Below are 23612 nucleotides of genomic sequence, written 5' to 3' on the forward strand. Positions count from 1 at the left end.
TTTAATTTAAGGCCTTGAAATTCGCCCTGTGTCTCTTTAAAAGCTCCCCGCCCTTCAGGAAGTCAACGCCACATTCCTGCTCTATTAATCCTTTAACAGCGTTTTTAGCGGCACTTCACTGAGCGGCAGCTCATACAACGAGCTTGGCAGATGCGCCGTTCCACCAGGTGTTCGCTAATTGCTGCTGGTGAGTAGAAAGGGCTACTAGTGAGGCGGAAGCTCCGAGGACCAACTGCATCTGAAGGCCCCTCAGTCCACAGAGGCTTTTTGTTTTCTTTCTTCTTCTTCTTTTGCACAGCTGAATGATTGCATAAACAATCGAAGCTGCACTCCAGGTATGTTTTTTGATAATGGAATAACATAACATGATGTAAAAGAAGAAAAGTTGACTTTACATAACACTGCCCCTTTAAATGAAACTCGATATGAAAAAAACATGAACCGACAATAAATGTTAAAGCTATATACACTGCTCAAAAAAAAAAATAAAGGGAACACTTAAACAACACAATATAACTCCAAGTAAATCAAACTTCTGTGAAATCAAACTGTCCACTTAGGAAGCAACACTGATTGACAATCAATTTCACCTGCTGTTGTGCAAATGGAACTTTGTACAGAACAAAGTATTCAATGAGAATATTTCTTTCATTCAGATCTAGGATGTGTTATTTGAGTGTTCCCTTTATTTTTTTGAGCAGTGTATTTGATGCTATATTTACAGGTGGTATAAGAAACTCAATTTAGGAATAATTAATTTCTTTAACTGCTATTTAACATCACAAAGTGGGCAACTATCCCGACCCCACTGTGGACAAGGGTGTTAGAAAATGGACGGATGGATGGATGGAAGTAGGCGACTGCGTTTTAAATTGTACTAATCATTTGTTGACTTTAAATGAGTTGTTTGATTTAAAGTAGAAAAACAATTTCAAAACGAGGCTTATGAGAGCTTAAAAAAACAAAAAAACAATCAAAGTACGGAACAGTTTTGTGGAACTTTATTTTGTATCCATGTTTAATGTCTCATTCAGCGCAGTTCATTAGGTCCCAGCCCCGGCTGTGAGCCCAGCCCGCCTCCGGTTCAAACCCAGACACTCTTGGCCTTATCAATCACATGTGCTCGTCTGCTCCGACCCCGCAGCTCATTCCTCAACGCCACCGTCAGGGGAGAAGTTCCCATCTGTGCCCTACTTTGCCCGCCATCCCAACGATGACAAATGTGGCCCCCCGCCGTGGAAATATTGAGAGTTACCAGGACATTTATCAGGTGGCGTTTGAGCAATATGAAGGATAACCTTTTGTAAGTGGACGCAGATAAAGATGTATGCTCTTGCCTTGGCTTTTGTGCGGGCTTCATTTCAGCCCAATACACCGCCACTCAGCCCGGGAGTAATATCACGGTGATGTGTTTCGTGTTTCGGATTCAACCAGGTGTGCAGTCTGTTAGCCAGGCGGACTCTTAGCTGTTGGAACTGCTGAATACATATGCTCACTTTTTCATACTAGTTCAGGTCTTTTTTTTTTATAAATATCAGCCTTCAGTTTTCATATTGCTTACTACTTTTTTTTTTGGTGAAAGCTGAGTGACATGTTTACTAAACTGGAGACATCAACGAGCCTCGGGCCAAAAGTCTTCTCATGATACTCCTGAAGACACCGTTTGTGTCTTTCTCAACCCATGGGGAGGGTTCTTCTGGGAAATGACGATTTTAAGAAATAACTTTCTAAGTTTTGCAATTTCACTGCTGATATATATATATATATATATATATTTAAAGCACTCCCTTAATCACTGTAGCAGGGCATTGTGTCACAACACTGTACACCACAACTCATTTAAAGGGTTTTAATATAAGTAAGATTCTCTTACACAAAGAAAATGATAAAAAATAAAGCTCAACAAACCCGAGTCACCTCCAGAACTGAAGAACGTGGGACATCCCGATTGGATAAATGGGGATTGATTGAATTGTTTTGCTTTTAAAATGTCGTCGATCAAAATTGGCTAATTTCCTGATGACCAGTTCTGACCGGTGATCGGGAGGTTAAAACTCAATGAAAACAAAGTTAGAAAAACACTCAAAGAAAGCAAATGAATTTAAACTATCAGGTAAAAAAAAAACAAACAAACAAATAAATAAATCCCAGCAAATGTTAAAATATTGCAGGAAAGTTAACGTAGTTTGCATATTTTGTGCTTTTAAATCCCACCGGAGCAGTGCTGTTGTGACATCTCACTTGGCATATTTCCAAACAAACAAAAAAAAAAAACTTGATTTCTGCAAATGCTAGTAATTTGACCAACCATCTGCACAGTTCCTTATGATAGTAGGAAAGCATTAAATCAAAATAAAAAAATTCCCCTAAAGGGAATCACTGCATAAGTGCTGAGCAAATCTGGCGTTCTCATTTGCCTTGTACATAATTCTTTTGAGTTTTTTGGGTTTTTTAATCATTATGTATTTTCTAGTTGCAATCATGGGCCATACAACTGTAGTGAGCTACAAAAGAAATGATGATGCACCCTTTTTATTTAATCTTATTTTATTCCCATTAGATGTCATTTTCTTCTTTTTGTATTTTCTACCATCAACTTTTTATTTTTGACTAAAGGATTTTAGTTGTGTGCCTCAAAGTTTCACCTGTTTTACATTTCTATCCATTTACCAGTGTGTCACCTAAGTAATTCCTAAAAGGGATAAGTGACTGGTGAAGATGTCGTCTATATCCATGAGACAACGGGCGAGATCGGGTTAGGCGTTGCCAGTCCATCCCAGTTTACGCTCACATAAAATGCTAAGCAAATGTTGTAAAACATCCAGACCCTTTGGACTCTATTACTGCAAACATCCATTATAAAAAAAGACCACAAGGTCAGCGTTCAGCTCTAAACAAACAAGCAAGTCCTTCTCAAAGGAGTCTGAATATGAACAAAACTTTTATTATGTTTTGAGTCCTGAACAATATTGATAGGCAAGACACGACATTTGCCGGTGGCGAGACTTTTAACAGCTTTCGAAGTGGCTTCTCGTTTTCACCTGCTGCTATTTTCTGAAACCGCAGCGCTTGTTCTCCCCTCACAAATTCAATTAAATAAGAAATAGGGAGCAAAATCTCTGTCGAAACATACCGGAACCTAGAAAACACACGAGCTCTCTCTGACGTAGTCGATTTGTACCCCTTGATGACCTCTTTCTGAACTGGAAACCTTATAAACAATTGATGTGAACCATTGAATTTTTCTCCCTGCTGGGAGCGACTTCACTGTGCCTCCTCTGCTGACTTCGTAGGTGCAAATAGTGGGGATGACATGCACTGCTTAGTCAACTCTAAAGTCTGCTCATGTGGACGGCCGTACAAGTCTCGCGGAGAGTGACTGTGTCAACTCTAATGTATGCTTATTCATTATGGAGGGAGTGATGGCTTGATCATGCATATTTTATGCTTTTAAATCTTGCAAGTTTCATGAAGTTGTCCGAATGAGTAGGATTTAAAGCCGAACTAAAGTAATGCGGCTGAATAATTAATCCGTAATGTCTTTAAGAACTACGCCCAAGGTCACCAGCTCTGGTTAAACCAAAAATGTTTGTTTACTCGTCCTGATTGTGGATTTCATTTGTTAATCTCGAATGCCCGATATACTGGATTTATTCATTTGCAGCGTGGCAGAAAACCGAATCCTGCCGCCAGACCTGAGCTCGTAGGAAGTCTCGTCATCGAAAGGCGTGTAGACTTTTTCCACTGGAAAGATTATGTAGGTACGTTTAAAAATAGACGTGCAAAGGTACAAAATGCTCATCGCCAATGCAGGTCCCTCCCTTCGCTTTTCCGCTGCCGCCGCCACTCGTTTCTCATCTCTCTGCCCCACGCTGTCCGAGTTGCCAACTAAATCTCCGCCTCATCTTGTCCGCCGTAACCTTGTTTATTCCCAACAGTAGCATTACCGGAGCTGTAAAAGTATTTATGGGGGTACGAATGTGGGACAGCCAATCTGAGGCAAATCTATAAATCCTGGCGGTTGATTTCTCAGGGCCAGGAGTAGCAGGCTGGTGATCAGTAGTGTTAGAAAGTATTCCCCGGGCGGTTCTGTGTGACTAACGCGCAGAGGCCGAGCGGCATGCCAAACAGACGCGCGGCGATGCCGTTGTGCCTTTTTAATATGGCTAAGCTGGCCTTCACCTCCAAAGAGAGGCACCGCCTGGCAATCCATCTAGCACGAGTCGCTATCATTAGCCAACACCCAACAGGGACCTGGGCTGAGGAAACGGTGTGCTTGTGTGTGGTCAGTGGTTTGTCGTGGTTGAGAATTTGTGGGTAGAAAAACGTGGAGTAAGCAAAACTCTCACTGTGTTACTTAACCGTAAATAGGACATAAATGTTCAAACTTTTTGGGGCCAACAATATGAAAGCAAGCTGACAATAAATCAATTGGAATTTTAGAAATCAGAGCCAAGGGGAAAGTGTCTTTTTACTGTTCATCCTATATCGAGTATATCCTCTCGGTACTGGGCCTGGGCTCCTTTTGCATGAATTTCTGCATCAGTAAAGTGTTTCATCAAGGCGATCGGCCTGCATCTCTGCTGAGCTGGTAAAGAACCTTATGCTGCTTTAATAGTGGCATGAAGCTCTTCTGCAATTTTTGCTCTGGTGCTAATCATCTTCTAGAGAGTGGTCCATATAGATCATCTTTAAAGTGTATTTCAGCCCCTGAGTTAACTTTTTTTGGTTTTTGCTAAACTGTAAATAGGTTATTTAGGGTTTTATCTTTATGTTCCGGTGCGAATTTTGACATTTTCGTGTAAATGTGTTTAATTCTGCAATTATTTTGCGTAAAACCGTCTGGGTGAATATTCCATTCAGTCACATTTTGCAACTTGCCATGAAGGCTACATTAATTTCTCTTACTGCTATATCAGCCTGCATGAGCTGGAAACATGTAAGTTTGATGTTTTTTTTCCCCACATAATGGAGACATAACAATCAGTCAAGGAGTGCAACGTAAGCATGATCCAAAGGTTTTGTACCAGACACTTCTCTTAGTGTTTTAGCTAGTAAAACCTACTTTCTCTTCCTTTTGTTTTTATTTTGTCCAAACCTTTTGGGAAACAAAATTGTTGCTGTACCAGAAATGAATTGACGCCAAAATCTTCCAGAAGGATGAACAATTTTGAGCTTCTCTGTAGATGCAACTATTATTTTCCTTGAAACCACTGCAGTCTTTTTGTCTTTTAGAAACATTTAGCTATCTTATTTTTAGTTGGTTTTTTTTGCATGTACATAAGTTTACAGCGGGAGTAAGTAAGGCGCATCATCTTTTTCAGCGTCTGTACTAGTCAACTAGTCATGTCTTCCTTTAACCTTGTGCTCATCTCGCTGCCGGGAGCTTCAGCTTCCATCTCTAATAAGATTTACAGAGAGTACAGCCGAGAGAGCCGGGCGATAAGTCTTGAGAGCTTCCCCCCAACCTCAATATTGGCAAGGAAATCAATGCGGCGAGCAAACCGACCGGCACATTCTGCAGTCAGCTCCTACACTACAAAGTAATCAGTGAGTTGAACTAATCCTGGAAGGTTTCCCCTTCTGTCGCAAAGTTAATAACAAAAGAGTCATCCCAACCTATGTGTTGACTTAGGAATTAATCCTTGTACCAAGAGTAATTACCAGGAAGGGGCATGACCTTGCAGAAGAAGTTTGCGGTTGTTCGTCTCGACATTCAACAGGTGCCTCGCTCTATACGCAGCGCTACGCATAGGGACAATGCCGTTTATCCCTGCTTAATGGTTGTTGTTTTTTTTCCCCCCCCTTCACTCCTTGAGAACAGTGAACCCCAGAGGGCGGGAACCTCATCATCCGCAATTTCTCACTTGTTTACATTAATCCCGTCTAGATACTCCCTCACTCCCATGGCAGCTCTTTGTAATTCCGCTCTATTGTCTCGGTTTTGATAGACAGCCAGACAACACTCGCTAATTAGCTTTGTGCGGGCTTGGAAATTCTCCGCTAATGCTCATTAACGGGAGTCAGGTCACCGATTTAATACTTTCCTGAAAGGTCTCATGTGGACGCGCTCCCTTGGAGCTTTCACGGAAACCCAAAGACCGAGTCGTTTTTGTTATTTCGGGAGCCGAACTAGTCGCACGTGGACGCCAGGGATGCCGCAAGCTGTCTTCTGTCATTTGTTGGCCCTCTGTTATTTGGCGGGGAGGGCACAGATAAGGCATACTCTTTGGTGAAGTCTGTCTGCCAGCCAGCTGTCAGACATCATTTAAGTTTAGGACGGGTCAAGTGGAGTCATGTTTGGCTGAATCACACGCCGGTCCGTCCAGCCTCTCTGAAGGAAATTGCCATTTATTTAGAAAATGCTGAAAGGTAAACACACTTTTCTGCAGAGTCCACTTTTATGAAACACTAAAGCTCCCCTGTTTCAGCCGGACTGTGGCTTTCATTAGTGCAGCTGCCTCAGCCTGTAGAGAGGAAGGAAAAATGTTCTTCACACATAGAAAGAAAAAACAAACTATTGACGAATATCTGTTTTATTAGTTTCCTGGACGCCTACATTGTTTACACTTTTAGCCCACTGTGCTTCGGAAAAGTATTCGTACTGCTTAAACATTTTGAAATGTTGTCACTTTACAGACAAAAACTACAGCATATTTAATTTAAATTTTACATAAAAGTAGTGAAAGAGAATATGTTAAATGGTGAAAACTAATCTAAAAGTGTCCATTGTGAGTTTGTATTTATTTCCCTTTATTCTTGTACTCCTAATTATAGCCCCATACCACCAGTTGCCTTTCGAGTGCATGTAATTAGTAAATCTTGTCTTTTATGTATCATTTTTATTTTTATTTTTTTTTACCAAAGATTAATAAGCAAACGACATCATGAAGTGAAGGAACAAAGCAGTCTGGTTAGGGGAATATATCAAAAAGTTTAAAATAAAAATGGTTCACTCCAGCTTTTCGCATTTGTATTTGTAAAATGTTCGAAAACCAAATATTTCTGTCCTTCCAATCCCGACTTTATGTGCCACTATCTGTTGGTCCGTCGTATAAAATACCAATAAAACAGAAGTTAGTGGTTGTAGTGAGACAAAATATTTAAAAGTTTGAGGCATGTGAACAGACCAACTGTATATCACACCTAGATACATAAAACCCTACAGTTGCAGGTTGCCGTGTTTAATCTCGTAAATGGGAGATGGATTTTTTTCAACGTCCTCCAGGTTTAAAGTCGGATCATGTTTCGACGTCAGAGCTCTACAAATTTGAGATTGCTTTTCTCCAAGTAGTCAGCAGTGCATAGCTGGGTATTTCAGAGCACTAGTTTGTAAAAGTAATTCTTTAAAGGGGAAGTATTCTGTGTTTTTCAAGGCACAATGGGCCGTTTTATACCACAATCAAGTGACTATGTTAACTTCAGTTGTTATGAAAATGCTGCATAAATAAAATATAACTTCAAATAAGTTTCACTTTGTAATTTAATACATCAAAATTGGGCCTCTGTCGTTTTAAAAACTCCTGTTCTTTCTGAATCTTCGTCTGCAGGAAGTCATTGCAACATGGCTTCTTAATTAACCCTTTAACAATGTTTTTACCAGCGATACAGTGAGAAGTAGCTCATATAATGAGCTCAGCAGACAGGCAGTTCCACCTGGTGTTTACTAATTGCTGCTGGCTAGTCTGAAGGAACTGAATGGGGGCAGTCAAGTGGGGAGGTGGTGCTTTGTGAGGCGGAGGCTCCGAAGCTTGAAAACTGCACCTCAAAGGCGGGGCTAGGTTCCACCCAGGCGTTTTACACAGCTGAATTGTTGCCATGGGAGATTAAAAGATTTCTCAAACATGCATGAAAGAATCAATTCAACACTTCAAGTTTGTTTCTAATGAGGGAAGAGCAATATGACATTATGTCAAAAAGGTTGATTTTACATAATATAGTCCCTTAAATATAGTTATTTTAAAGCTAGTCTGGCTCTAGACTGATCGAGATTTCTGTGAGGCTCGTGACTGAACAGCACACTGAGACCAGTTATTATACTTTTAGTAATTATTGGCATATCCAATCGGTTTGGCATGTTTGTTCATGTGTGAAAAAAAAAAAAAGAAACAAGCACTGTGCAGGGGTGAGGCTTTCAGGCCTTGATCTCGGTGTGTGGTTCTCAGTGAGGCTGGAGTGTTGTGTGTACAGAAATGACCCGTCAGAAATGTATGCCTTTGAAAACCGGGGATAATCCACTGGGGCCATCTGACTAAATGAATCCTAACTGGAGTCAAGCCGATCCCCCATGTGGCGACTGAAAATCGTAGTCCATTCCTGTGGTCTTTTATCAAATCCTGAAAGCACAGAACAGATAACACTCTTGACTTGCAGAAGAGGATTCTATTTTTGAAGGTATTGTGTGCGTGTGTATGTGCGCGCGTTTGTTTGTAATACCTTGTGGGGACCAGTTTCCTGACACATACTACGTTTTGGGGACCCACTGCTCCTTGTGGGGACTGAAATCTGGTCCCCACAAGGGGAACCTTTGTTTTTGGGTCAGGGGTTAGATTTAGGAGTAAAGTGTGAATTGAGTTTTGGTTAGGGTTAGGTACGTAAAGGATAGGGTTAGGATAGGGTTAGGCTGTAGAAATGAATGGAAGTCAATGAAAAGTCCTCACATAGATAGCCACGCAACCTTGGGCGTGTGTGTGTATTCCTCTGTACATAAGTACGTATACATTCTGAAATTATTTCTATTTTCTAAATACAGCAAAGCTTTGCAAGAACATTTTTTTTTGTAGATTTTCTTTTGTAAATATCTCAGAATTCAGATGTTTAGAGAATGATTGCCATTTCTTTAAACAATGAGGGAAAGCTCAGATTATGATGTCATGGCTTTGGAAACCTCTGATAGGTTAACTGACATATTTGAGTTAATTACTATAAAACTGACCAGATAAATGGCTGGATGGATTATACAACAATGAAACCACTTGGAAATAGTTGTCGTTCTTGTCTTCTTCTGAATTTAGAAAATAGGTGGTAAATTTCATGAGCAGGCGCTCCAGCGCCCCCGAATGGCTGCCAGGGGGAGAATTCATGCATATGAAGGAATAAATTTAATGTATGTGTTTGATGAAGTAATGACATTATAACATGATATAAGGCTCATAAAGTCAATTTTGTATAAGACCCCTCCTTAGGTTCAGAGAAAGCTACATACCTTTTGCACCAGCTGAAATCAAGAAGAAACCGGCTGTGTTGCTTCTGTGGAAAATTGTTTGGCCATATTTATTATCACTTGTCACGATTAAAATTCTTAATTTTCTTATTTACCGATTTACTTTGCAATTTAAATTACAAAGTAATTTTGTTAGTTTTGTATGTTTTGAAGTAAGTAATTTGTTTTACGTAATATACGACATTTTAATAAATTCTTATTTTACAGGGTAATTCAACAAGAAAGTATCGGGGAATATGTCGTTTTAAGTTGATCCAGGCAATCCAAATTCTTCAAGTCATTTATTCTTCTTTCCAAACTCGGTGGCAAATCCTTTTAACGAATCACTTTTTTTAATCGAGTGGAAAAATTTAGTCCGCTTTTTTGCATCATAAAACAGTGCTTCTTTAAAAAAAAACAAAAAAACAAAACTATGTCTTAAGCTACTGTTGATGTAGAACTTGTCTCTAGTAGCAAGAAACCTTTTAATACAGCTCTGGAAAAAATTAAGAGACCAGTTAAAATGATCAGTTTCTCAGATCTTTACTTTTTATAGATATATGTTTCAGTAAAATGAACATTGTTCTTTTATTCCATGAACTACTGACATGTGTCCAAAATTCCAAGCAGAAATTTTACATTTATTTGCAGAAAATGAGAAATGGTCAAAAATAACAAAAAGATGCAGTGCTTTCAGACCTCAAAGAATGCAAAGAAAACAAGTTTATATATTCATTTAGAAACAACAATGTTTTAACTCAGGAAGAGTTCAGAAATCAATATTTCGTGGAATTACCATGAGGGTTCAATGGGGTTTGGTGCAGTGGTCTATTAATTTTTTCCAGCGCTTTATGCGTCTGGAGCTATCATGTCTCAGAATTATCAAAATGTTTTTTGTTTTTTTTTTATCCTAGTTTTGATTGCTGACATATTACTTAAGGTAAGCTGAAATGTAATTGTTTTATCCCACTAACACTGCTATTACAAAGTAGACTGTTCTGACTCAGGTGATGAGACTTCATACATCATGTACAAACTTCACCAATAATCACAGTTATTCCAGTGCAATAGGAAAGAAAAAAAAAAAAACTCGTAACAGCTGGGCTCTTTACCTTGGACCTCAGTGCTGTGTTGCAGATTGCTTGTGAAGTTTGCTTTTGGCCTCGTTCGTGCATCTGACAGCCGCAGTAAGTAGCAGTAACAGTGGGGAAGAAAATGAACAGAATTATCTTTTACAGTTTTTGTCGATAAACATCACCGAGCCACTCTACAGACAACCTCTGCTAAAAATACTCATCTCTTCAAATGACAAGATTCAACTTGCAGGAAAAAAAACCCAAAAACCGATTCCAGCTGTCTTCACAACTTTATATTAAAACCTTGGAGTTCAAGTAGATCAAATTCAGATGTTTTCCAGGTTTATGTATGCATCTTGGCAGCTATGGCTCAAGACATTTTGAAAATAATAATGATAATAAACAATCACATGGGATCGTAGAGTGAGAATGTTAAAAAAGTTCTCCTTTTGTTTTTATTTTAGACTAGAAATGCAGAGAAGGAAAGATTCCTGTGCTACCTTATTATTCATCTGGTACAATGCTGGCAAAAAAAAAAAGAAATTAAATTTTGTTCCTTCAAATATGGGGCTGGACAATAAATCAGTAATATATATTATGATAGACACGTTATCAATAGATAATACATATGGTAGAATATTTAGTTCTTAATATATAGAATATTCACTGAACTCCGGTCCAGAACCGCACGGCATTCTGGGTGATGCAAGTGGAGGAAAGGCTTCAGCTGCTCAACACCTCATGGCTAGCTAAGCTAGTGGAGTGGCATCAACTAAAACTCCTAGCAATCTAGCGACTCACTCGCTCTTTGGTTACCTAGCAACAACCTGTTCAGTAACTTGGGCAACTTCTCAAAAATAAAAAAAAACGCCGTGAGAAAACCGTGGCTAAAACAGTATTTCAGATATTTAAAACAAAACACGAATCCATGATTATTCATAGATAATTATTGATATGAAAATCTTGTATCGTGACAAGTTTTTCAGCCACATCGTCCATCTCTATTCAAATATCTTATGTTGTATCCTTTCAAACACTGAAAGTCAACAATAGCGTTTGGTCAAGGATTCTTCTGGACTTTGAGGCTCAAAGTGAAAGAAAATGCCAATTTCTCTTTTAACGGCTTTCAATCAATCGATCGGAAGAATTTTATTTGTATAGCACCTTTCAGCAAAAAGGCATTTTGCGCAAAGTTCGGTAGATGAAGTCTTCAAGGCACTCATCACTATCACAGGTGCTAAATGTGCGCTCCTGTCACAAATAAGCGACTTTAAATCAGGAACCCCGGTGTGCCAAAATGACTTTTTGATAAAGCTCCCCCAGCCTGTACGCAACTCCACATAGCACTGAGCGTAATCGAACTTAAAACTGTTGGTATTCAAATAGGCAAACATTTTGATCTGCTCTCCTTAGTCGTGATTGTCAGACTCGGTAATATAGCCGTCGCCCCAGAAGGTGAAAAGCCTCCGCTGCCAGGATGGAAGACCAAATCGTCAGGGGGATTGACAAGGGTTGATGCAACAGGCTAGAAGTGAGTTAAAAAGTCCACACACACACACAGCGACACACTCGGCGTCTTCTCAGCGCTCGTCCTCGCTCGCTCCCCCGAGAGGGTATTTTTCATGCTTTCAAACCACCCGGCAGTGACAGGCCTCTGACAACCCCTGCTTACCCTGACACCTTTGTGGGTCCAGAGGAGGTCTCAGCCACAATGCTTCCTTTGATGGGCATTCTTGGGAGAAAACACACATCATTCTGCCATAATAGCCAATCTGATTGATTGGCACCGTCAAACTTTTAGAAGGGGAAGAAGAAGAAGACGATGACGAAGAGTTTGCAGGGACACTGAATCTTATTCCAGCTCCGCACGACTTTTCACATTGCTTACAGAAGTTAGACTCAATATCAAGTTAGTAAAGGATAATATATAGACTTGCATGTTATTATTTTGTCTGTAATATTTTTGTCAGTATATTGAGAAAATATTAGAAGGAAAAACTGCTAAACTTTTCCGCATTCCCAGTTGTTGTTTTTTTTTACCTGTTATCTCCTCTTTCAGCAGCTAAAGCATCCTTAACATTTTAATGGTTATTTTTAAGCACTGACCGCATGTGGTAAGTGGGAGGAAAGGGCTTAGTCTGAGCATTTATCATCCTAGGCAGACTGTAAGACGGTTCTAAGGAGCCCCTCCCCATCCCAACCTCCCAGGGGGAGAATGTAATCATTAAGATCCTCGAAAGCGTTCCCCCGCTCTGGCTCTTTCGGGGTGTTCAGAGCCAATTGCACGACCGCTTTGAAAATCTCCAGCATAGCAAAACGGGGCAGTAATGAGGAGCTGGTGTTTGTTCAAAGGGACATCAAGTAGGGATATATTCAAATTATGAAGCCGCTGCGTTGCATCAGGATAGTTCTGGTCTGGATTTTTACCGCAAACGTTGATCCACGACATTTAAGGAAGACATCAAGTGGTGATATCGAGTGTCAGTCTTGATTGTTTCTCACATTACAACTACAAACCTGAATGTGTTTTATTGCATTATATAGGATAGACCAACACATAGCAGTGGGCAATTGTGAAGTTAATTGAAAAATTGGCAGCATATCAGTAGTAATGCAAGAATGCATGGTTCTCTCTTTTTTTTTTTTTTTTTCCCCAATCAAATTCTGAAAACTCGGCTATGTGTTTTTATCAGCCCATACTCTAACTTACTCTAACGCCCATAAATAAAGTTTGATGCAGCAGACTCCTTTCATGAGAAGTAGGCTACGTTTAGAAGACAGTAGAATCCACCTGTGTGAGATTTCCTCTCCGTTTGAAAAACAGAAATTGAGTTTGGAGTGACGCGAGAAAGGAAACTATGAAACAAAAAAGCCATATTACAGTACTGTACAAAGTTGCTCATACCACATTCATTTTCTTTTACATTTTGTTACTTTATGACCACGTTTTATATGAACAGAGGGGAAAATATCATTTCAAATGCAAAAAAAGAATCTGAAAAGTGTGGTGTGCATTTAAATTCAGCCTCTTTTTACTTCCCTCTAAGTAAAGTCCAATGCTACCAGCTGCCTTCAGATGACGCCAAAATAGAGGTGATCTGTGTTGTATGTCCTGGAGTCAATCTAAATTGATCCGTTAACGATGTGAATATGCTATTCAGCTAACAGAAGAGCTGCTAATGGTGGCTATTGACAGTGCCTTAAACACGTAAACAGGCCTAGTCAAAGCTTCCTGCAAGTTGTTTAGGCAGATGGTGCAGACCTGAAAGAAGTGAAACTTTACAACGGAAAACTAGTAGTGCACATCAATGTGGAAACTTCCAAAACATACTGAAACACGGTGGTGGCAGTATCATTCTGTAGTGATGCCTGGCAAGGAAATGAAAGCTAGTTAGAGTTGGTGGGAAAACAGGTGAAGGTAAACAATGGGTGATTCTGTTAAAGACGTCAAAAGACTTAAGATTGGAGATGAGATACATTTTCGAGGTCGTCAACCTCAAACCTACAGTCAGAACTCCAACTGATTATTGGTAGCAAAAGCTGAACGTCGATGATGACAGAAAATGTGAAAAATGTCAGTCAAAAAATGTAGAAGAAAGCGAAACTTAAGCTGATTTGGAGGAACGTCCTGTTTTCCTTTAAAGGTTAAATAGCTAAAGGTTACAACCCACCTTCATACTCTCTAAGGTGGGTATTAAATCCCACCTTAAAGGGTATTTGGGTGAAACTCACCTGCTCTAAAGGCACTCCTGCTCCACTTTTGTGCATTAAGCTGTTTTAAACCTTCTTATATATATTTTTTTTTCCCCGTCTGAGCTTTTGTTTGCCCGCTCTTTCCTGAGCCTCCTGGGCCCTTCGTCTTCGAGCCCCTTAACTAATTTGCCGGCACACGCAGACCTCGGGCGCACCCTCGGGTGGACGCTTTGTGTGTCAGAGGGCGCCGCTTTGCTTTCACAGAGAGGCCTCGTCGGTTTCAGTTCACTGCTGCTGTGGCACTCGCCATGTGTGGCTGAGAGACTGCTTACCTGCTTCAGCTGTGTCCATCCCTCCCTCTGTTCTGTCTTTGCTCAGGGATGGTCTCTCAAGGTCAGCCAACCTGCCGCACACACACACACCCCCCCACACACACACACACACAAAGCACAACCCTATAAGCACCGTGACTGGTTACCACTGGCAATCTTTTCCGTGAAATCGGAAATCGGTATGACCGGAACTCCGTCGTGCGCACGAGCCGAGATGAGGGTGAAACGCCGGCATGACGTCCCAATTTGTCGTCCTAGCAACCTGATGAGAAGCCGGTCAGCAAGCAGACAAAAACTTAAACACGAAATGCTTTAAAATACAAGCGGTCAGATTTACAGAGGGTTCTCGGCTAAAGAAAGAAGGAGGAAGATGCTGACAGCCAATGCCTTCTGGGTAATCAAGTGGAAACGAGCATGTTCCTGGAACCCACAGTTGCCAGCGAGTTGCTTTGAAATTTCCCCTCATACTAGAAGAATCCAGTAGAGTATTACCTCAAGAAAAGAACACTGCAGATGTTTTTCTTTCTTTCTTTCTTTTTTTTTGGTCACACCTCCCCACTCTTTCCACAGCCACACTTGCCTCAACACGTTGCACCTGTTCAATTATTCAGCTGCTACTCTGCGGTCGGGTCCTGAGCCGCGGTGAAAGCTGTACCTGCCGATTAGAGCAGGGCTTGTCACCGGAGCCGGCCAGATAACTCCTCCACGTCTTCAGAGAGCCGGCGATGCCTTCGGCCACATTACGCGGGAGGGCCGGTGGAGGAGGACGGGGGAGGGAGGGGACGCCATTACCTCATTGCAGGCTTGTCATTTCCAGACTCCGTTCTCCTGGGGACGGGCACGGATTTTTATTTTTTTTTGTTGCAAGAGAGTGTGTGCATCTGACTGAAAACCTGAAATGCAGTAGGTCTGCACAGTAATTACACTTTTATAGATTGCGGATTTAGTAAGTCAGTTCAAAACCTAAAAGAAATTCTGATAGTTTGACATTACCCAGAAAGTAGTCAACTAGTTTGAGAAGAAGATGTTACAAATTTAGCATTTTTATGTACTATAAATATTTGGGGGGGGTTTCCAACATGGGACCACACAAGGGGAAAATAAATAGCTGCAATTATGAAAAACTGAATTTACACAGCCCTTTTTCTGTCTTTGCTGGGTAGCAAAAGAGCTAGTGGATGTTTAATTTGACATTATCTCCAGAGTTCAATAATCTGATGGAAAATCAGACAGAAAAATGTCTGAAAATGTGACGAACCTTTTAATGTTCGCCACTAGGGGGCACTCTTGAAGCAAACACAAGCCTTTAACACTTCTCCCTGCCTTCACTGTGCAAGGGATGGTTTAATCAGAGCTTGCTTTCCTTTTACCGGGAGCTGCTGGACCTCTTTTTATCTTCTATATATTTCACAGGTGCAAGGGTTGTTAAAAAAAAAAAAAAAAGTAAATGAGAAGGAGAGTTAGAAAGTGTGTATGCAAGAATTTACAGTTTACTGTAAGAATCTTCCACATTTGCTCACAGTCTCCCAGCCCCTTGTCCAGTCGTCATACCCACGTTCCAGTCGCTTGCTTGACTGTGTTTACTACATCCACGACTGTCCTCAATTTCAGGCACAGATATGCAAATCACACCGTAGTTATTAATCGGAGTGTCACAGGGATTATGCAAATGACCAGGAAAGAGTGGCGAGCGACAGAAAAGGCAAGAGCGTGCAAGTCTGCAAACTTGCCTTGGCATTCACCAGAGGGAGATAGTTTTGTTGGAAAGGTTCAGATCCTTGTTCTGACCCCACGCAGACAGTCCCGCTGAAAAGGTCGTCTTTATTTTGGGAGACGCCGCGCGTTGAAGGAGTTTGGGCCTGTCCGGATAATGATGAGCCTGTCTTCTCAAAGGAGATAGCCAAATTGCATGCTAAAATTGGAATTTCTTAGAATTAGCGATGGTTTTAATATGCAATACCTGGACAGAGTTTAAGACAAATTTGCATTGTGCTGCTAAATCCATAAAAAAAAACAAAAAAAACCCATAATCCTGAAAAAGCTTTAAATGGTATGGTATAGAATTTCAAAACAAACGTGGATTGAAAACAATACCATGCAAACTGATAGGCTGCCAAAGTGGGCAGATGCTGATATCAGACTCTCAATATGGTCTTTATGTATTTAAGCAAATTCCTAGCTTGTTGTTCCTCTTCTCCTTAACACTATTACTATGCTATTCCTATCACTAGTTACGGACCCATTGAAAAACAAAGATTATCTAATATTTTTAGAATAACAAAACATATTAAACACAAGCAAAGTAATCCAAAGTAGCTTCATATCAACAGGAAGAATGATGCGATTTACTGTCACGTTAGCTTTTTCATATAGCTGGTCAGCTAACTGGGCAATTAGCTGAGATGCTAACAAGATAATCAAAAGTGAAAACATAAGTAGCTTCATACTAACAGGAAAAAGGATGTGGTTTACTATCAAGTTTACTTTTTGAAATAGTCAGCTAGTTAGACAACTAGCTTGGATGCTAAAAGCCAAGTCACTTGAATGCTAGCTAGCTAAGCAGTTAGCTAAGTGATATTACATTTGAATTAAGAAGCCCAGGATTTCCAAAGAAATTGGACCCCTTTCGAAGAACGAAGTTCAATTTAAAAAAGTTCCATTAACTCTGACTTCTGAATCCTAGATGGCTTCCCTGCCAGCAAACAACAGTGATTTCTGCAGTAATGCATTATTGATTTACATTTCAGAGAAGTAGATATAGATAGATTAGGTGTAAAATAAATTGAAAGGGAGGATGTAAACATGTTAATGTTTAATAAAGTTAAGTTTACTTGTAGATTACATTTCATCAAAACTATGAAACAGTGATACAAATTACATTTTGTCAAATATCATCATTAAAGTCAAGCAAATGTACATCAAAAATATTGATCAATGTTCCACTTCAAATTAAATTAAAATAAAATGCTGGTTTATTTATTGACAGAGATCACATTCACATTTTCCTGTGGTAATAGAAAAGTAACATGTGTGGTGTTAAGTCGTTTTATTTTATTGCAAACCAAAAGGCCATTTTCACGTGATGAACATGACTCTGACTCTGAACCTCTGCACACTTAAAGAGGACGTGCGTTTTGTCACAGGTGCCACAGGGTCCCGGCCGTCAAAGCGCGCCGCTGCTTCTCAAAGCCTGCTTCCACTTGTCCCTAATCTACCTGTGCGACATTACAGATTGGAAAGAGATCACATGTAGAAAGCTCGGTTACCCGCAGTTATTCTCCCCACCCCGCTCCCTCGGTCCCGTCGGCCGATTATTGGCAGGTTTTGGGGGCCTGCCGCGAAGGGTGAACAAATGCATTTCTGCAGATGACTGCGAGGCAAGGAAAGATTGAATTCTCACACTCTTCCGTCTGTGTGTGTGGTGGTGGGGGAAACGGGTGAGTCTCCTAGAAATAGGCAGTGATAGATGAGGTACATGGAAGAAGACAGCTACCCCTGCTCTCCAGCCTGGCTGAATCAGGAAACTGTCTGCCAACTAAATGCCTCCCTCCCTCTCTCACACTCTCATTATAATTTTCTCCGTCTCCTCTTGGCCTCCTCTCTTCCACTGCTTGCGAATCAATCGTTTTGTTAGTGCTTACCAGACAACAGATCTTTAGTCATTATGAGATTGCGCTTTATATTACTGCTTAATGAGCACTGCAGCCGTTGCAAGCATTCCAGGCAGCAGCTAATGGTTAAAATAGCTTCCTTTTGCATTCCTTTTTTTTTTTCTGTATGTGGTAGGAAAATACCACTTTACTTCATTAAAATGTTTTTTTTAAAAATATTTTTACATAACATTTTTGTCTTAAATTAATATAATTTGAACAGGGCTAAATGATTTCTCCCAACTAAGCAAAAAGAGTGTCAATGTGCTTTTGCTGTCCACCGGCGTTAAAAAAGACCGAGTCTGTTTAGTCTCTCGGGTGAACGGTCAAGAGTCCAAGGTCTACTGAGCCAAACGAGTCCAGCTAATGACCAAACCTGAACTATCTGTAAACTTTCACCTTCTAAAGAATTTGTCCCTCTTTGAAACACACATAGCCAAACCAAATAATTTCCGTTTTTTCCGCCTTTTACCGTAGCCTCGGGGCGCTTCGTTATTCGTTGCTTGGATAAATGTACGTGACCCTTTAAAATAACACCAGTTGCCCTGAAGGGCACACTTGAGCGATGTGACATTCCAGCTAACCTAAGATGACTTTTAAAGGATGGATAACTGAAGGACGGCAGGAAGGTGGGCGGAAAACATGGAGGACAAATGGACAAAATCAAATCAGCGCGAGCAGATAAGTAACATAGAAAAGGTTATACAACCGTAGGAGTAAAAAAAAAATAAAATAAATTGGCAGCATGTAAAACATCAGGTTTTTTTCTATCTTGTAGGGCGGGATATTTTTGACGTCTTTGTTTGACAGCCTCTCACTTGGTCTGGAGCAACAATTGTTTGGTTTCATTACACACGCAATGTTCCGTCTTCATTCTTAAGCCCCCAAACGCAGCAGGTTGAGCTTGTCCGCCGAGGTGGGTTCGACAAAGCAGTCGTCAAGGAGTTGAAGTTTAGACAGAGGAAGGTAAAGCTACACAAACAGTCTCTCTGGAATTATAAGCATAATTCATAATTAGACTATAGCTCAGCCATAATCACTTCAGAAATAAATTAAGCTGGAGGTATTTCAGCGGGCTAATGACCTGCGTTGGTCCTCACAGCCACACTGCTTCCTCCCACTAAGCTGTCATGAATGACTAGCACTTCCTTTGTTCCGAACCTCTCTGGGCTCTGTGGGGGAATGAAATACATTGTGTGGGTGTGTGTGCACCTGCGCGTTCTTTTAACAACTAAGGCTCTTGTAATTGTTTAGCCAATTTTGGCGTTTCCTCGGCTTGATTCAGGCCTGAAAATATCAACAACTTGCAACATGGCGGCGCTGACGTTGACAAGAAAGAACTGCAAAAGTGAAAGTTGGATTTTGAAATGAAGCGTGAGAACAGAAATCACGTTCACCGAGGTTCCAGGGGTAATCAGGGATGCATCTAAAGCTTTGGCCTGAGCTCAGTGACTTTGAGGGCTTCACTTCCCAGAAAGCCTCCTCCCTCGACTTAGTTTGCTGTTCGCTCATACACCAGACAGCCTCACGGTCGAATGCTTTGATTAGTCAGAAGTTGGATTGTAGTTTAGGCCTGTGCCTGGCAGTGACTATAGGGTCTAAAATGACCAAGATGATTCACAGTTTCCACAAAATAAAAAAAAAAAAAGAGTTGATAACGGTAAAACTCAGGTCTTCTGATAAATAGGCTAATATCAGTTCTTTGATTTTGTATGGTAACCCTACTTCACAAAAAACTGTATGAGCAGAAAATGTTGAGGTCTGTCTCATTGGTAGATTTGGCACAACAGGATGAAATGCTTTCTCTGATTCATTCTTTTAAACTTAGTCATGTAAATTGAACCTATTTTCAGGTAAGGAATAGGTGAAATTACTACAGTCAGCATTGCCAAGCATCACTGGACCTGTCCAAGAAATCCAGATACTCCCCAGTCGCTAATGTCAGCGCACTACTAACCCATGGTTAATCTAAATGGTAACCAATAATTTCACTGGCCTGTAGGTGGCAGTAGTGTCCACAATATTACCCACAGTGTCTGTTTGCCTGAAAATTATTCAGTTGTCCTTTGAGCAAATGAAAGTTCGCTGCCTTCACACCAGTTCATACACAGGGGTTCAAAGATGTTGCTGTACAGCCAAAAAACAAAAAATCACTTGTTCTTCCAGTTGTAAGTAATCGATCCGGTTACCCAAATAATGGGCGATAGATTGATAAATCTCAAACAACACAACACTTGATCAGTTTACTCAGTTGTCCATCTCCTTAGCATTTGGTCATGTAGTTTCTCTATAAAAAGCCATTGATGCTCTTCCGTGCAACTCTTTCTGGGGGGAAAAAAACTGGAAAAAAAGCTCATGTTGCCATTCAAATCCTGGTGTCATAGGTCCAGTGGGCATTTATAACGTAATAGATAATTGAAGTTGAAACTCTTTTAAGCAACTTTTATGATTCTTGCGCTTATGTTGAACAACTGAAACTGTAGAGATATTGGTTGATAGGATGGATGTTTGGATATGGAGTGTTGGATGTGGAGTTGCATGGATGGACGGTTTGTTGGATCGTTCCCACTAAGGCACAGGTGAAAACTCTGGAAACACAGTTATTTCTATATACTATTTTTTTTTTTTTTTCACATTTAACCAGACCTTCAAATATCTAAAACAAAAGAAAAATCTCCATACCTTTCCATAATGTGTTGGAATCTTACCTGACTGTAAGTAATTTCATTCAGACAGACAAAAAAAGAAAAGAAAAAAAAAACTCTTCAAATTATGATTGGCTTACATGTCTCTGATTGATTTACACTAAAAACATGTGACTTGTAAGAAACAAATAAAATGTAATAACTACATTTAACTCATTGTGGATCGGTTAACGAGACGGATCAGTTTCCGTCTTGCGTCTCTGTCCCAGCGCTGCAAGAAATACGACGAAATATGAACGACTTCTCCTTCTCAAGTCACTTCTCATTCTGCGAACCCTTCATTTCCCACAGCGGTTGCATAAAAAGATTATGTAATTTTACACGAAGGATTTTTTTTTTTATCAGCTCCTGCCTCTAACCGACTCTACCATTATGGTGCTAATGATAATCAATCTAAGATCAATTAGGCAGTAATTGCTGAGTCAATGGGGGAGGCTGGTTAAATATTGATAAGTGTCTAAAAGGCCCATCAGGCTCTATTGACAGCTCAGGGAGACAGACAGCTTCGTTTGGGCAGAGACTGGAGGAGAGGGAGAGATGGAGAGAGGAATGGAGGAGTGATGGAGCGCTTGCTTCAGGGGCTCGGGTCATATTCTCAGCTGAAGCTGCTGTGGTAATCAATGCAAAGCCGTCTCTCTCTGGCCATAACCTTGATATCACTGTTGCAAGCACATACTTTGCCGTTATGAACTTGTTAAGACCTTAACATTTATAAGAGAAACCTCTGGCAGAGGTGAGCCAACTCTTTTTTATTTTTATTATGAATGTATTAGATGATTTTTTTTAAAACGCATATAAGTCGAGTGCTGAATACATTTCATTAGGAATTCAGCTAACGATTATTTTAGTAATTGATTTTTCTTTAGATTATCCTGACGATTAGTCGGACTTAAAAAAATTAGCTAATTGTGGAGATTTTTCATTTAACCACCTAAGTTTTTTAAAAATATATAATTATGTATATATATAAATATATATACAAAATTCTACATTTTGTATTAATGTAATTATAATTACATGCATCTGAACAAATTCATAGATAAAGACTTTATTTTTGGAATCTGGGTACGCCAGGTAGTGATTAATCGTTTACTAAATTAGTTGACGATTATTTCAAGGCTTGATTTATCGCGATTAATCCAATTAATAATTTCCGCCATATATTTGGTCATAGGAGCAACACATATTTTTCTTCTTCAAATTTACCACATTGAGCAGAATGTGTTTTGTAAAGGACTTCCTAAAAGTTGCCACTTCAGTTTCTTGCAAAAATAAAGTCTAAAATGTGGCATTAACGCCTTTTAAACACCAGAAAAAGTTTCACGTTTGATTTAAACATGCTTGCGAGAATTTGACAGCAGTCTCATTGTGTTAGCCCAGAATACACGGTTAACATCCAAATGCACCACATTGCTCACGTTCAGAGCCTTTCACAACTCTATTGTATGTGCCCTATGGAGGGTCACTTACACTGAGTGTGATGCTTAAGTGGGAAAATGAACAAGAACCCAGTCCTAATTATCATGCTGGCTGAACGCGCTGTGTCAGTTAAATGAAGTTTGCAACAGGCGCAACCTCTGGCTGCTTAAAGCAGCTACTTCCTGACACTCCCAATCAGCTTGATTGATTGGATCCCAAGTCACTCCCTAACTTTGATTGGCAGCTTAATGACAAAAGGGAAGAGGACAGCTAAAATAGAGCGAACCTTTTGTGGCTAATTTAAAACAAGTTTCTCCCCCCGCCCCCACGATGTGTGTGTTTTAAAGTGCCTGGATTGTTGATGAGCAATAAATGTGGTTTAAAGACAAAACAAAGAAATAATCATCCATTTTAATCGGCTTGGAGCCTTTGCTTTAGCTCCCCTTCTCCCAAACCCCGTCCCATCTATCAAGATTAGATGGTGGAGTCCAATCCTCCTTTGAAATGAATCAATCTCGCTGAACGGCTGAAACAACTGCTGCTGACTGTGCCTGTGACATGTGGTATAACTATCTGTGACAAATGTAAAAAGCTCATATCAAACAGATGATTGGACTGCTAAATGACCCATCTACGGCTAACAACACACACAAGATCAGGCAGCACAGAGCATCCATCTGCATTTGGGTCCTGGAGGCAGTTATAGCATTAGCCTTTTCAGAGGGACTAATGTTTACCTATAAATGCCTGGTTTTCTTTCTAATTGTAAATCAAAATGGAGCTGTTTCAAAACAGCGTGCTTTACTTTCATATATATATTCCAACATATTTGGAGCAGCTGAATATTTATCATTTTAATCTAAGATCACCACACAATTCAATTCTCCATCTGGAGGTTATTTTTGTCCACCACAACCAGCCATCACCGGTTATTTTATTTTTTTCCAACCGTTCACTGTACATTTGGGAAATGGATGTGTGACTCCATGCAGATTTAATACCTGTGTACAGAAGCAATTAAACTATTGTACCTAATAAATTGGCCAGTTGAGGGTTGTCAAGTCTGTCACATAGATGAAGTATAGAGTTTGTACTAAGTAAATGAGTCGCATTTAATCTTGGAAAGATTGTAACGTCTTGCAGACTGATTGTGTGTGGAGGGTTGCTGGTCTCTACAGTAGTAGTAAACCATTACTGTAGTGGAGACTGTCTTCACCCACTGGCAAGCACCGCAGTTGGTTACCAAGGAGACTCGAAGCTCAAAAGAGAATATACATTGGTGACTAAAGGCTCCCACATACTCGGACGTTCTGTGCGTATTCTCTCCGCGAACTGTTGAGATTTCATAGGCAGGAGTACCGATTGCCTACATTTCTCCTGACAAATTCCTTCATTTCCCACAATCCGAGTGGATACTAGCAAGTGTGATGAGCCAGTTTGGCGCCTAGGCCTGTTTCTTCTCCACCAGAGTAGTCCCTACACAACTGATAAGGGGCAACCTGGTTGTTGCGTATCTTTGCCTCTAGTTGTGCCAA

At 40.3% G+C, this 23612-nt stretch overlaps 1 protein-coding gene across 1 annotated transcript in view; it reads right to left on the reverse strand.

The window, feature by feature from the left end:
* Positions 1-20893, reverse strand: part of LOC116711960 (uncharacterized) — a 31611-nt gene extending 10718 nt beyond the window's left edge. The window contains exon 1 of the mRNA XM_032551614.1: positions 20595-20893. The gene's annotated coding sequence lies outside the window, so the exon portion shown is untranslated. The remainder of the gene's footprint in view (positions 1-20594) is intronic.
* Positions 20894-23612: the final 2719 nt, after the last annotated feature.

The sequence above is a fragment of the Xiphophorus hellerii genome, chromosome 21, assembly GCF_003331165.1.
Source record: "Xiphophorus hellerii strain 12219 chromosome 21, Xiphophorus_hellerii-4.1, whole genome shotgun sequence".
NCBI lineage: Eukaryota > Metazoa > Chordata > Actinopteri > Cyprinodontiformes > Poeciliidae > Xiphophorus > Xiphophorus hellerii.